Genomic DNA, 14,737 nt, shown 5'->3' with positions numbered 1-14,737 from the left:
GTACCACTTCTCTTGTCCTGTATGCCGGGTGTAATTCTCGGTATCGGTTCTTATTCTGTATGTATGGACTCTGCACAGTACCAATTCTCTTGTCCTGTATGTCGGGTGTAATTCTCGGTATCGGTTCTTATTCTGTATGTATGATCTCTGCACAGTACCACTTCTCTTGTCCTGTATGCCGGGTGTAATTCTCGGTATCGGTTCTTATTCTGTATGTATGGACTCTGCACAGTACCACTTCTCTTGTCCTGTATGTCGGGTGTAATTCTCGGTATCGGTTCTTATTCTGTATGTATGGTCTCTGCACAGTACTACTTCTCTTGTCCTGTATGTCGGGTGTAATTCTCGGTATCTGTTCTTATTCTGTATGTATGGACTCTGCACAGTACCACTTCTCTTGTCCTGTATGTCGGGTGTAATTCTCAGTATCTGTTCTTATTCTGTATGTATGGACTCTGCACAGTACTACTTCTCTTGTCCTGTATGCCGGGTGTAATTCTCGGTATCGGTTCTTATTCTGTATGTATGGACTCTGCACAGTACCACTTCTCTTGTCCTGTATGTCGGGTGTAATTCTCGGTATCTGTTCTTATTCTGTATGTATGGACTCTGCACAGTACCACTTCTCTTGTCCTGTATGTCGGGTGTAATTCTCGGTATCTGTTCTTATTCTGTATGTATGGACTCTGCACAGTACCACTTCTCTTGTCCTGTATGTCGGGTGTAATTCTTAGTATCGGTTCTTATTCTTTATGTATGGACTCTGCACAGTACTACTTCTCTTGTCCTGTATGTCGGGTGTAATTCTCAGTATCTGTTCTTATTCTGTATGTATGGACTCTGCACAGTACTACTTCTCTTGTCCTGTATGCCGGGTGTAATTCTCGGTATCGGTTCTTATTCTGTATGTATGGACTCTGCACAGTACCACTTCTCTTGTCCTGTATGTCTGGTGTAATTCTCGGTATCGGTTCTTATTCTGTATGTATGGTCTCTGCACAGTACTACTTCTCTTGTCCTGTATGTCTGGTGTAATTCTCGGTATCGGTTCTTATTCTGTATGTATGGTCTCTGCACAGTACCACTTCTCTTGTCCTGTATGTCGGGTGTAATTCTCGGTATCGGTTCTTATTCTGTATGTATGATCTCTGCACAGTACCACTTCTCTTGTCCTGTATGCCGGGTGTAATTCTCGGTATCGGTTCTTATTCTGTATGTATGGACTCTGCACAGTACCACTTCTCTTGTCCTGTATGTCGGGTGTAATTCTCGGTATCGGTTCTTATTCTGTATGTATGGTCTCTGCACAGTACTACTTCTCTTGTCCTGTATGTCGGGTGTAATTCTCGGTATCGGTTCTTATTCTGTATGTATGGACTCTGCACAGTACTATTTCTCCTGTCCTGCATGTCGGGTGTAATTCTCGGTATCTGTTCTTATTCTGTATGTATGGACTCTGCACAGTACTACTTCTCTTGTCCTGTATGTCGGGTGTAATTCTCGGTATCGGTTCTTATTCTGTATGTATGGACTCTGCACAGTACCACTTCTCTTGTCCTGTATGTCGGGTGTAATTCTCGGTATCGGTTCTTATTCTGTATGTATGGACTCTGCACAGTACTATTTCTCCTGTCCTGCATGTCGGGTGTAATTCTCGGTATCTGTTCTTATTCTGTATGTATGGACTCTGCACAGTACTACTTCTCTTGTCCTGTATGTCGGGTGTAATTCTCGGTATCGGTTCTTATTCTGTATGTATGGACTCTGCACAGTACCACTTCTCTTGTCCTGTATGTCGGGTGTAATTCTCGGTATCGGTTCTTATTCTGTATGTATGGACTCTGCACAGTACTATTTCTCCTGTCCTGCATGTCGGGTGTAATTCTCGGTATCTGTTCTTATTCTGTATGTATGGACTCTGCACAGTACTACTTCTCTTGTCCTGTATGTCGGGTGTAATTCTCGGTATCGGTTCTTATTCTGTATGTATGGACTCTGCACAGTACCACTTCTCTTGTCCTGTATGTCGGGTGTAATTCTCGGTATCGGTTCTTATTCTGTATGTATGGACTCTGCACAGTACTATTTCTCCTGTCCTGCATGTCGGGTGTAATTCTCGGTATCTGTTCTTATTCTGTATGTATGGACTCTGCACAGTACTACTTCTCTTGTCCTGTATGTCGGGTGTAATTCTCGGTATCGGTTCTTATTCTGTATGTATGGACTCTGCACAGTACCACTTCTCTTGTCCTGTATGTCGGGTGTAATTCTCGGTATCGGTTCTTATTCTGTATGTATGGACTCTGCACAGTACTACTTCTCTTGTCCTGTATGCCGGGTGTAATTCTCGGTATCTGTTCTTATTCTGTATGTATGGACTCTGCACAGTACCACTTCTCTTGTCCTGTATGCCGGGTGTAATTCTTGGTATCTGTTCTTATTCTGTATGTATGGAGTCTGCACAGTACTACTTCTCCTGTCCTGTATGCCGGGTGTAATTTTTGGTATCGGTTCTTATTCTGTATGTATGGACTCCGCACAGTACTACTTCTCTTGTCCTGCATGTCGGGTGTAATTCTCGGTATCTGTTCTTATTCTGTATGTATGGAGTCTGCACAGTACCACTTCTCCTGTCCTGTATGCCGGGTGTAATTTTTGGTATCTGTTCTTATTCTGTATGTATGGACTCTGCACAGTACCACTTCTCTTGTCCTGTATGTCTGGTGTAATTCTCGGTATCTGTTCTTATTCTGTATGTATGGACTCTGCACAGTACCACTTCTCTTGTCCTGTATGCCGGGTGTAATTGTCGGTATCGGTTCTTATTCTGTATGTATGGTCTCTGCACAGTACTACTTCTCTTGTCCTGTATGTCGGGTGTAATTCTCGGTATCTGTCCTTATTCTGTATGTATGGTCTCTGCACAGTACCACTTCTCTTGTCCTGTATGTCTGGTGTAATTCTCGGTATCTGTTCTTATTCTGTATGTATGGACTCTGCACAGTACCACTTCTCTTGTCCTGTATGCCGGGTGTAATTGTCGGTATCGGTTCTTATTCTGTATGTATGGTCTCTGCACAGTACTACTTCTCTTGTCCTGTATGTCGGGTGTAATTCTCGGTATCTGTTCTTATTCTGTATGTATGGACTCTGCACAGTACTACTTCTCTTGTCCTATATGTCGGGTGTGATTCTCGATATCTGTTCTTATTCTGTATGTATGGACTCTGCACAGTACCACTTCTCTTGTCCTGTATGCCGGGTGTAATTGTCGGTATCGGTTCTTATTCTGTATGTATGGTCTCTGCACAGTACCACTTCTCTTGTCCTGTATGTCGGGTGTAATTCTCGGTATCTGTCCTTATTCTGTATGTATGGTCTCTGCACAGTACTACTTCTCTTGTCCTGTATGCCGGGTGTAATTCTCGGTATCTGTACTTGTATTGTGTTTGTGGACTGTGCACAGGAGGACTTCTCTTGGCTAGTGATCTGGGTGGAGACCCCCAGCACTGTATTGTTATTCATCCCGGTGAGGGAGGGAAGCCTTTGCCTTCAGCTGACAATGAGTGGTCCTTGGAATGCGGTCCTTCCAGTCTGGCTTTGTGTGGTGGGTATGGAGATTTCTGTGGGATGTAGGAGGATATATGAAGCTAGTCAGACTCTTCTCAGGTTTCTCCTACTTCCTGTGGAAGTGACCAAATTTCAAGCTATAGATGCCCCTGTTGGCACCACTCAGCTAGACAAAAGTCAATTTAAATATAGATTGGTGGATCATTGTCAGTTGACTTGTGTCTGCTATGGCTGTCAATGACCACAATAACCATCAAAGGTTTCTCCGTCCAAATGGGTATACCGAGAGAAATAAAGCTATGTGTGGCATGCCTTAGTCCTCTGAGCACCGGAAGCTCCGATGATGGTTTGATGGACTGATCTGGGATGGTCAGATCTGAGGCCTCCAATGATAGTTTGATGGACTGATCTGGGATGGTCAGATCTGAGGCCTCCAATGATAGTTTGATGGACTGATCTGGGATGGTCAGATCTGAGGCCTCCAATGATAGTTTGATGGACTGATCTGGGATGGCCAGATCTGAGGCCTCCAATGATAGTTTGATGGACTAATCTGGGATGGTCAGATCTGAGGCCTCCAATGATAGTTTGATGGACTGATCTGGGATGGTCAGATCTGAGGCCTCCAATGATAGTTTGATGGACTAATCTGGGATGGTCAGATCTGAGGCCTCCAATGATAGTTCGATGGACTGATCTGGGATGGTCAGATCTGAGGCCTCCAATGATAGTTTGATGGACTAATCTGGGATGGTCAGATCTGAGGCCTCCAATGATTGTTTGATGGACTGATCTGGGATGGTCAGATCTGAGGCCTCCAATGATAGTTTGATGGACTGATCTGGGATGGTCAGATCTGAGGCCTCCAATGATAGTTTGATGGACTGATCTGGGATGGTCAGATCTGAGGCCTCCAATGATAGTTTGATGGACTGATCTGGGATGGTCAGATCTGAGGCCTCCAATGATAGTTTGATGGACTGATCTGGGATGGTCTGATCTGAGGCCTCCAATGATAGTTTGATGGACTGATCTGGGATGGTCAGATCTGAGGCCTCCAATGATAGTTTGATGGACTGATCTGGGATGGTCAGATCTGAGGCCTCCAATGATAGTTCGATGGACTGATCTGGGATGGTCAGATCTGAGGCCTCCAATGATAGTTCGATGGACTGATCTGGGATGGTCAGATCTGAGGCCTCCAATGATAGTTTGATGGACTGATCTGGGATGGTCAGATCTGAGGCCTCCAATGATAGTTTGATGGACTGATCTGGGATGGTCAGATCTGAGGCCTCCAATGATAGTTTGATGGACTGATCTGGGATGGTCAGATCTGAGGCCTCCAATGATAGTTCGATGGACTGATCTGGGATGGTCAGATCTGAGGCCTCCAATGATAGTTCGATGGACTGATCTGGGATGGTCAGATCTGAGGCCTCCAATGATAGTTTGATGGACTGATCTGGGATGGTCAGATCTGAGGCCTCCAATGATAGTTTGATGGACTGATCTGGGATGGTCAGATCTGAGGCCTCCAATGATAGTTTGATGGACTGATCTGGGATGGTCAGATCTGAGGCCTCCAATGATAGTTTGATGGACTGATCTGGGATGGTCAGATCTGAGGCCTCCAATGATAGTTTGATGGACTGATCTGGGATGGTCAGATCTGAGGCCTCCAATGATAGTTCGATGGACTGATCTGGGATGGTCAGATCTGAGGCCTCCAATGATAGTTCGATGGACTGATCTGGGATGGTCAGATCTGAGGCCTCCAATGATAGTTCGATGGACTGATCTGGGATGGTCAGATCTGAGGCCTCCAATGATAGTTTGATGGACTGATATGGGATGGTCAGATCTGAGGCCTCCAATGATAGTTTGATGGACTGATCTGGGATGGTCAGATCTGAGGCCTCCAATGATAGTTTGATGGACTGATATGGGATGGTCAGATCTGAGGCCTCCAATGATAGTTTGATGGACTGATATGGGATGGTCAGATCTGAGGCCTCTTATCATGATTCATTGATGGTCATATCTGAGGCCTCCTATGACGATTCATCAATTGTCAGTTCTAAGGCTTCCAATGATGGTTCGTTGGCCAGATCTGTGGCTTTTTATTATGGTTCATCAATGGTCAGATATAAAGCCTCTTAAAGCCCCATACACACTATTAGATTTTCTGCACATTTTTGTCTTCAGATTTACCAAAACCATATAGTGCAAGGGCCTGCCTGATTGCATAGAAATTGAAACTCTTATGCCTCGTACACACGATCGCATATTCCGACAACAAAATCCATGGATTTTTTTCCAAACGGATATTGGCTTAAACTTGTCTTGCATACACACGGTCACACAAATCTTGTCGGAAATTCTGAACATCAAGAACGCGGTGATGTACGACGAGCTGAGAAAATTTAAGTTCAATAGCCAGTGCGGCTCTTCTGCTTGATTCCGAGCATGCGTGGAATTTTGTGTGTCGGAATTATGTACACTTGATCGGAATTTCCGACAATGGATTTTGTTGTCGGAAAATTTGAGATCCAAATCTCAAATTTTGTTTGTCGGAAATTCCAACGGAAAATGTCCAATGGAGCCTACACACGGTTGGAATTTCCAACAACGTACTCCCATCGAACATTTCCCGTCGGAAAATGTTCGTTGTGAGCTTGTTGTCGGAAAGTCAGACCGTGTGTAGGCTCCTTTGGACATTTGCTGTCAGAATTTCCAACAACAAAGGTTTGAGAGCTGGTTCTCAAATTTTCCGACAACAAAACTTGTTGGAAATTTCGAGCATGTGTACACAATTCCGATGCACAAAATGCTCGGAATGAAGCAGAAGAATCGCACTGGCTATTGAACTTAATTTTTCTTGGCTCGTCGTACGTGTTGTACGTCACCGCGTTCTTGTCATTTCAGAATTTCCGACAACATTTGTGTGACTGTGTGTATGCAAGACAAGTTTGATCCGACATCTGTTGGAAAAAAAATCCATGGTTTTGTTGTCAGAATGTCCGATCGTGTGTATGCGGGGAAGTTTGACCTCATATTTTATGGTTTTGGTATCCGAAGACAAAAATCTGCAGAAAATCTGAAGACAAAAGTCCGCCGAAAATCTGAAGACAAAAATCCGCAGAAAATCTAATAGCGTGTATAGGGTGTAATAATGGTTCACTGATGGTCAGATCTAAGGCCTCTTATGACAGTTCATCAATAGTCAGATCTGAGGTCTCCTATGATGGTTCATCAATTGTCAGATCTAAGGCCTCCTATGATGCCTCATTGCTGGTCAGATCTGAGGCCTGTTATTATGGTTCATTAATGGTCAGATGTAAGACACCCTCTTTTATGGTTTATCCTGGTCAGATATGAGACCTCCTACAAGTTAGATGTCTACAACCTGCTATGATGATTCATTGATGATCAGATCTAAAGGCCCTATGATGGCTCATCAATAGTCAGATCTGAAGCCTCCTATGATGGCTCATCAATAGTCAGATCTGAAGCCTCCTATGATGGCTCATCAATAGTCAGATCTGAAGCCTCCTATGATGGCTCTTCAATGGTCAGATCTGAAGCCTCTTATGATGGCTCATCAATAGTCAGATCTGAATCCTCCTATGATGGCTCTTCAATGGTCAGATCTGAAGCCTCTTATGATGGCTCATCAATAGTCAGATCTGAATCCTCCTATGATGGCTCTTCAATGGTCAGATCTGAAGCCTCTTATGATGGCTCATCAATAGTCAGATCTGAATCCTCCTATGATGGCTCTTCAATGGTCAGATCTGAAGCCGCCTATGATGGCTCATCGATGGTTAGATCTGAGGCTTCTTATTGTTCTTCCATAGTCATATATGAGGCCTCCTATGATGATTCATCCGTTTCTCTTTTGATGGTTTTGCAATAGTTTGATATAAGGCCTCTTATGAAGATTCATTGGTGGTCAGATCTGAGGCTTAATATGATGGTTCATCTATGGTTAGATAATCAGTGGCCAGATCGGAGGGTCCCTATTATAGTTCTTTGATGGTCAGATTTGAGGCTTCATATGTTGGTTTATTGATGGTAAGATCTATTGCCTTCCATAAAGGCTCATCAATTGTCAGATCTGAGGCCTCTTATGATGGTCTGATCTGAGGCCTGCTATTATAGTTTATCAATGGTCAGATGTAAGACCCCCTTTTATGGTTCATCGATGGTAAGATCTGAAGCCTCCTATGGTGGTTTATTGATGGTCAAATCTAAGGCCTCCTATGATGGTTTATCGATGGTCATATCTGAAGCCTCTTAGGATAGCTCATTGATAGTCAGACCTGAGGATTCTTATTATCGTTCTTCCATGGTCAGATGTGAGGCCTGGTATGATGGTTTATGCATTGTCAGATCCAAGAACTCTTATGATGGTTAATCGATTTTTCGACATAAGGTCTCTTATGAAGTTTCATGGATGGTCAGATCTGAGGCCTCTTATGATGGTTCATCAATGGTCAAATCTGGGGCCTCCTTTGATGGTTCATTGATGTTCAGATCTGAGGCTCCCTATTATCATTCATTCATGGTTAGATATAAGGCCTCTTATGATGGTTTATCGATGGTTAGATCTACGACCTTATCAATGGTTTGGTATTATTTTGTGGGCTCCTTGAGGGTAGGGACCGATGTGAGTGTGCAATGTACAGGGATAGGGACAATTGTAGACACTCACTCAGGTTGAACTGGATGGACTGGTGTCTTTATCCAACCTTACTAACCATGTAACTATAAGGCCTCTTGTAATGGTTCTTTGAAAGATGTTTTTTTTTTAAATCTCAGTCTTCATGAATTCTCAATAGAATTGGGTTAGCACTGTGTACAAATAATTATCAACTTCAAACATGGGAAGAGCATGGATCAGCAGTGTCCTCAACATAGGGCACCCTGCAAAGCAGTCAAAACTTGTTTTTGTATTTTGTGGATTGGATGGAGCACGGATTGAGAGCCTGAGTTTATACTGCTCTCAGTGGGCCTTGTTGGTGAGAGTTCTCCTCATTTCCCTGTCCTGGTGAGAATGTGTCACCTTAACAAGAAGCCATGCATCTAAGGACTATCCAGTTCTCTCAAGTGTCATTTTCCCAATTTCCCTCAATTTCGCTTCCTGTTCCTCTTTGTGGAACAAAAATCTGTCCTTTCAAAGCCCTTTGATGTCACATCTGCCAACTGGTGGCAATTTATATACCAAGTGGGTTTTTAAAGCCTCCTTTCTACTTCACTGTCACCCCTGATGAAGCAATGGGAGACCACAATATACACTCTAGCTACTTTATTGGGTAAACCTTGCTAATACCAGGTTGAACCCCCTTTTGCCTTCAGAACTGCCTTAATTCTTCCTGACATAGATTCAACAAGGTGTTGGAAACATTCCTCAGAGATTTTGGTCCATAGTGACATGATAGCATCACACAGTTGCTGTAGATTTGTCGGCTGCACATCCATGATGCGACTCCCCCGTTTCACCACATCCCAAAGGCGCTCTATTGGATGAGATCTGGTGACTGTGGAGGCCATTGGAGTACAGTGACCTCATTGTCATGTTCAAGAAACCAGTGGTGAGATGATTTGAGCTTTGTGACATGGTGTATTATCCTACTGGAAGTAGATATCAGAAGATGGGGACACTGTAGTCATTAAGGGATGGATGTGGTCAGCAACAATATTCAGGTAGATTGTGGTGTTTAAACGATGCTCAATTGATACTAAGGGGCCCAAAGCATGCCAAGAAAATACCCCCCTCACCACCACCACCACGCACCGTTGATTCAAGGCACGATGGATCCATGCTTTCACAATGTTTACTCCAAATTCTGACCCCACCATCTGGATGTCGCAGCTGAAATTGAGACTCATGAGATCAGGCAAAGTTTTTCCAATCTTCTAATATCCAATTTTGGTGAGCCTGTGCCAAATGTAGCAGGAGTTTCCTGTTTGTAGCTGACAGGAGTGGTACTTGGTGTGGTCTTCTGCTGCTGTATCTCATCTGCTTCAAAGTTCGATGTGTTGTGCGTTCAGATCTGTTGTGTCTGCATATCTTGGATGTAACAAGTGGTTATTTGAGTTACTGTTGCTTTTTGATCATCTGGAACCAGTCTGCCCATTCTCCTCTGACATCAACAAGGCGTTCTGCCCATTCTCCTCTGACACAACTGCCGCTCACTGGATATTTTCTCTTTTCCTCACCATTCTCTGTAAACCCGAGAGATGGTTGTGCGTGAAAATCCCATTAGATAAGCAGTTGTTTTTTAATTACTCAGACCAGCCCGTCTGGTACCAACAACCATGCCACTTCAAAGTCACTTAAATCTCCTCTCAGCAAGTCATCTTCACTACGTCTAGATGCCTAAATACATTGGGTTTCTGCCATGTGATTGGCTGATTAACAGTTTGTGTTACCAAGCAATTGAACAGGTGTACGTAATAAAGTGGCCAGTGAGTGTCCATGGAACCTCAGCTCCACCAGTCTCATCCATTCTGGTTCACCTGGGAGGCATTGTTTTTAGTGGGTTTTATTTTTGCTCATGTGGCAATACAGTGCCCTTTATTATTACTGTATATGTGGTAACTTTCTAATAAGGGTATTCTTTTTCTTTGCACAATATTGTGTAGTGCATAGACTTCTATGGGGCTTTGTCCTGAGGTCAGAGAAGATCTGAAAGATACTCATAGAGGTCTACTGGGCTGTAGCGAGTAGCATGCAGGTGTGGCCATGAGCGTGAGACTTGCAGTGTAGAATGTACACACTGGAGACCTCAGCAGTTGGATTGAGGCAAGCATGACTCAGCTACAGGGGAAGGTGGGTTGGGGTGGGTTGAGTTGGGTTGAGTTGGGTTAGGTTGGGTTGAGATGAGATGGGTTGGGTTGGGTTGGGTTGAGATGAGATGAGATGAGATGAGTTGGGTTGGGTCAAAAAGGATATTTCAGCTTTAGGTCCGACGGTCTTCCCAACAGAGTTCCGATGGACTTTCCAAATGAACGGACTTAGCCACACACAATCACATCAAAGTCTGACGGATTCGAACGTGATGACGTACGACTGGACTAGAATAAGGAAGTTCATAGCCAGTAGCCAATAGCTGCCTTAGCGTCGGTTTTTGCACATCGGAGTAGCATCCACACGAGCGGATTTCTCTATAGGAACTGGGTCCGGCGGAAAAATTTGAAACATGTTCTATTTCTAAAGTCCGTCAGATTTTTGGACAGCAAAGGTCCGATGGAGCCCACACACGATCGAATTGTCCGGCGGATTCGTACCGTCGGACCTAGTCCATCGTAAAGTCCGCTCGTGTGTACGCGGCATTAAAGTGCCCTCAACCTTTAAAGCCCAAATACTATTTTCAGAGAGTGTAGAGAAGGGTTAGAACTTCTGCCAACTCTTTACAATTATGACCCCATTTAGGAGATTTCTCTAGACATCCTGTCTGAAGAGTAGCTGAACAGGAAGTCCAGGGAAATCCACTTCCTGAAAGGAGGTGAAAGTTCTCCACTTCCTCTCTCATTCATGTGTGTGAGCCAGAACAGGAAGTAAAAGGTGAATCCCCAACATGGGGAAACTGGCAATATAAATTATGAAAAGTTTAGAACCTCTGGCATGTTATTATTGCTTCCTGTTTCCCCCAGAAGGAAGATTTATGTTCACTTCCTGTCCTGGGAGCTGGTGTCAGAAACAGGACGTGAAAAATACTCTCTGACCATTCCCCCTACCTTCTGTAAAACTAGATAAAATCAATTTTTTTTGGAGTTGACAGGCAACAATCTACCAAGCCTTCAAAAACAACCCTTATAAAGAAAGTATGGGCTTATTTGCTTTAACTGAAGAAATTCCTTCCTGAGCATGTAATGTATCCTGCTCTGTATTCCTAAAAAGGTAGTTAACTTTTAACTTTGTATCACTTTAGGAAAGTGTACACCCCTTATTTAAAATGTATGGGTCATCTACATCATCTGCTGCTAGCAGTCCCCCATGGATGACTATTGAACAGCCTTGCAACTCTTACTAAAAAGAACTCCTTCCATACCTAAAGATTAAAGCTGAGCTCAAGGCAGACACAAAGTAATAGAACTTTGTATTCAATAGCTTAGTGGTTATCTCCCCTGTAGCATTCGGGGTTCCTGGTTTAAATCCAAACCAGGACCTTACCCACATGGTATGCATGTTTGCATGTTCTCCCTGTTCCTGTAATTAAGAAATAATTCATTGCATCCTTAAATGGAAATTTTGGCACTAAAAATATTTTCTTGGAGTCCATTGAAGGAAACAGGAATTCAAATCGACTCAGGTATACTGCCACCTACTGGATTACTGGCAATTAGAAAAATTGTAAGCCAGCCCACTCCTCTACTCTTTGGCCTCAGTGCAATACCAAGACCATGGACTAAAACAAGAGCGGTGGGATCTGCATTCCTCAATGGACTACAAGTAAAAGGAAATTCAATAAACACAATTTTCTTCTTTCTCATCCATTGAGGGACACAGGTATCCAGATACAGTCAGAATGTCCAAAAGCAGGCCAGTGGAAGGTGGAAAACATATTAGCAACCACTAACAGGCCGAAAAGGAACTGAAGACTGCCTGCAGCCCAAAGGATGTCTGAAGGACCAACACCAAATCTGAGCCGGATTTGGGAGAGCCCCCTACCAGATAAGGGAGCCACCAACACGACCAAAAGGGATGGAAGGGAAATTCAACTAGAAGCTCAGACCAAGAAGCAAAGGTCACTGCCAATGGGGCATGATTCCACGTGGAAGGGAATACCAACTGGAATCGGTGATCAGCCAGAACCCACCAAAAAAACAGGTTTGACATAGATTCATCAAGTGGGGAAGAAAAGATTGATGTGGTCAACATAAAAAGGCATCAAGAGCCTGAAAGGAACATATCAACAGGAAAAAGAAAAAGGTTCTGGTGAAAAAAATAAAAAATAAAAAGTCACATGGTGTCAAAGGGAAGGCCTTAAGCCTTACACCCCCTGATCCCTATGGTCATGGGACGGAAACTGTGTCAAGATATTGTCTAGGCATGATGGGACAGCTGAAGGTTCGCTAATTGCATAACCCCGAGGCAGACAACTAGCTTTGCTAAGCGAGACTTACCAGGGAAACTCCTGAACACTTTCAAGCACAACAGCCTCAAGGGAATTTGATGCAACTCAGTCTGCCAAGGAACGCAAGGCTTTGATCCCACGAGATCAGCATGACTGAAAGAATATGGTGCATGAGGAACACCCTTACAAGGGTAGGCAGGAAATAGGATTGAGACCCAAGCTCCAGACTTGTGAGATGGAAATGACCAGGTAGAACGGAGGATGAATATAATGCATCATCGTTGAAACCAAGGGGTACTACTGGCGTTGCTGAAGAGGAGTCCAGCTGAAGACCAACCCTGCGTATCCCCGACCTCAAGCCATAGATCTATGAATACTTCTGATCACCCAGATTAGGTGAAGCATCAGCATTCATGGAGGCACAGGAATGAAAAAAGAGCCCAAAGAACTTTTCTGAAAAACATGAAACAGCCCAGGAAGAGGACCTAGCCCAGTGATGGCGAACCTTGGCACCCCAGATGTTTTGGAACTACATTTCCCATGATGCTCTGGCACACTGCAGTGTACTGGAGCATCATGGGAAATGTAGTTCCAAAACATCTGGAGTGCCAAGGTTCGCCATCACTGACCTAGCCCCTACAGGACATTTCCTGTTCTCGTCAGAGGAAACGTATGACGGGACCAGAGTGTTCTGCCCGCCAACACCTTATAGATACAATGGGCCTCCAACAATGAGCTTCACTTGCAGCACAGGGCGAAAGACTCCATGACTAGGTTACAATTAGAGATGAACACAAATTTATAGGAATTCCCTAAGAACCTTTCTCAAAAAACGGAATCAGCCCAGGAAGAGGACCAAGGCACCAGTGAACATTTCCTGTTCTCATCAGAGGACATATATATGGCAGGGGGCCAGAGTGTTCTGCCCTCCAACAATGACCTTCACCTGTAGCACAGGGTGAAAGACTTCATGACCAAAGGTTACAAGTAGAGAGGAACCCAATCCAATAGAATTTTCATAAAGGTTAACAGTGTGAATGAGACTTTAACACAATAGAAATGAATTACAAAAGCCTTGTTAGGTGGTATAGGACACCAGATATGATGAGGAGATACCAAGAAGATCAACTTGGGACGTGTTGGAGAGGGTGTGGACAGCAAGGGAGTGCGGCACACATTTGGTGGGAATGCCCAAAAATTAGAAAGTACTGGAGGGAAATGTTAGCTCTAATAAAAATAATAACAGGAACTCAGGTACTAGAAAACCCTTGGACTTGTCTCTTTCACGGTACAGACACCCCAACTCAAAAGTATAAAGAGGCCCTCATAGGAAACTTAACAAACGTAACAAAGAGCTTGATTCCAAAAAATTGGAGACAGGTGGAAGCCCCAAACCTGAGGGAATGGATAGGAAAAGTAGAGGATATGTATAGAATGGAGGGATGGGAAGAGGACGAGGAGAGTGGAAAAAATAAATCCTGAAAGAAATGGGAACAATGGAAACTGTTTAAATTAACAAAGAAATATAACGAGGCAGTAGGGCTATAGGATGCATATATTTGTATACTGTTTTATATTTTTTGTATGGAAAAAATACTAAATAAAGATAAAAAAAAAAAAAAAACAGTGTGAATGAGACTAAGCCTGGCCATACATTATACAATTTTCTTGTACAACTTTCTTTTAGATTTACCAAAAGCATATAACAGGAGGTTAAACCTAAACACTTTGAATTTGTATGCAATCAGGCAGGCTCTTGCACTACATAGTTGAAGGTAAATCTAAAGAAAATTGAATAAGAAAATTGTATGGTGTATGGCAAGCTTCTTGGGCCGCGTACACACGGGCGGATTGTCTGCCCAACTAAGTTCGTCAGACAATTCGACAGACAGTCCGTTCAAAATTTGCATGAATGGACTTGACCACACACGATGAGCAGACAGTCCGCTGAAAGCGTGCATGATGACGTGTACAGCACGTACGACGGGACTAGAAAAACGACGTCCAATACACTGCAATGCAACCTTCGGCCGTGTAAATCCTTTCTGAGCATGCGCCATACTTAGTCCGTCCAACTTGCC

The sequence above is a fragment of the Lithobates pipiens genome, unplaced genomic scaffold (genome assembly GCF_037356315.1).
Source record: "Lithobates pipiens isolate NorthernLeopardFrog02 unplaced genomic scaffold, aLitPip1_a1.2 Scaffold_8, whole genome shotgun sequence".
NCBI classification, from domain to species: domain Eukaryota; kingdom Metazoa; phylum Chordata; class Amphibia; order Anura; family Ranidae; genus Lithobates; species Lithobates pipiens.
Note: the sequence above shows the minus strand (reverse complement) of the source record.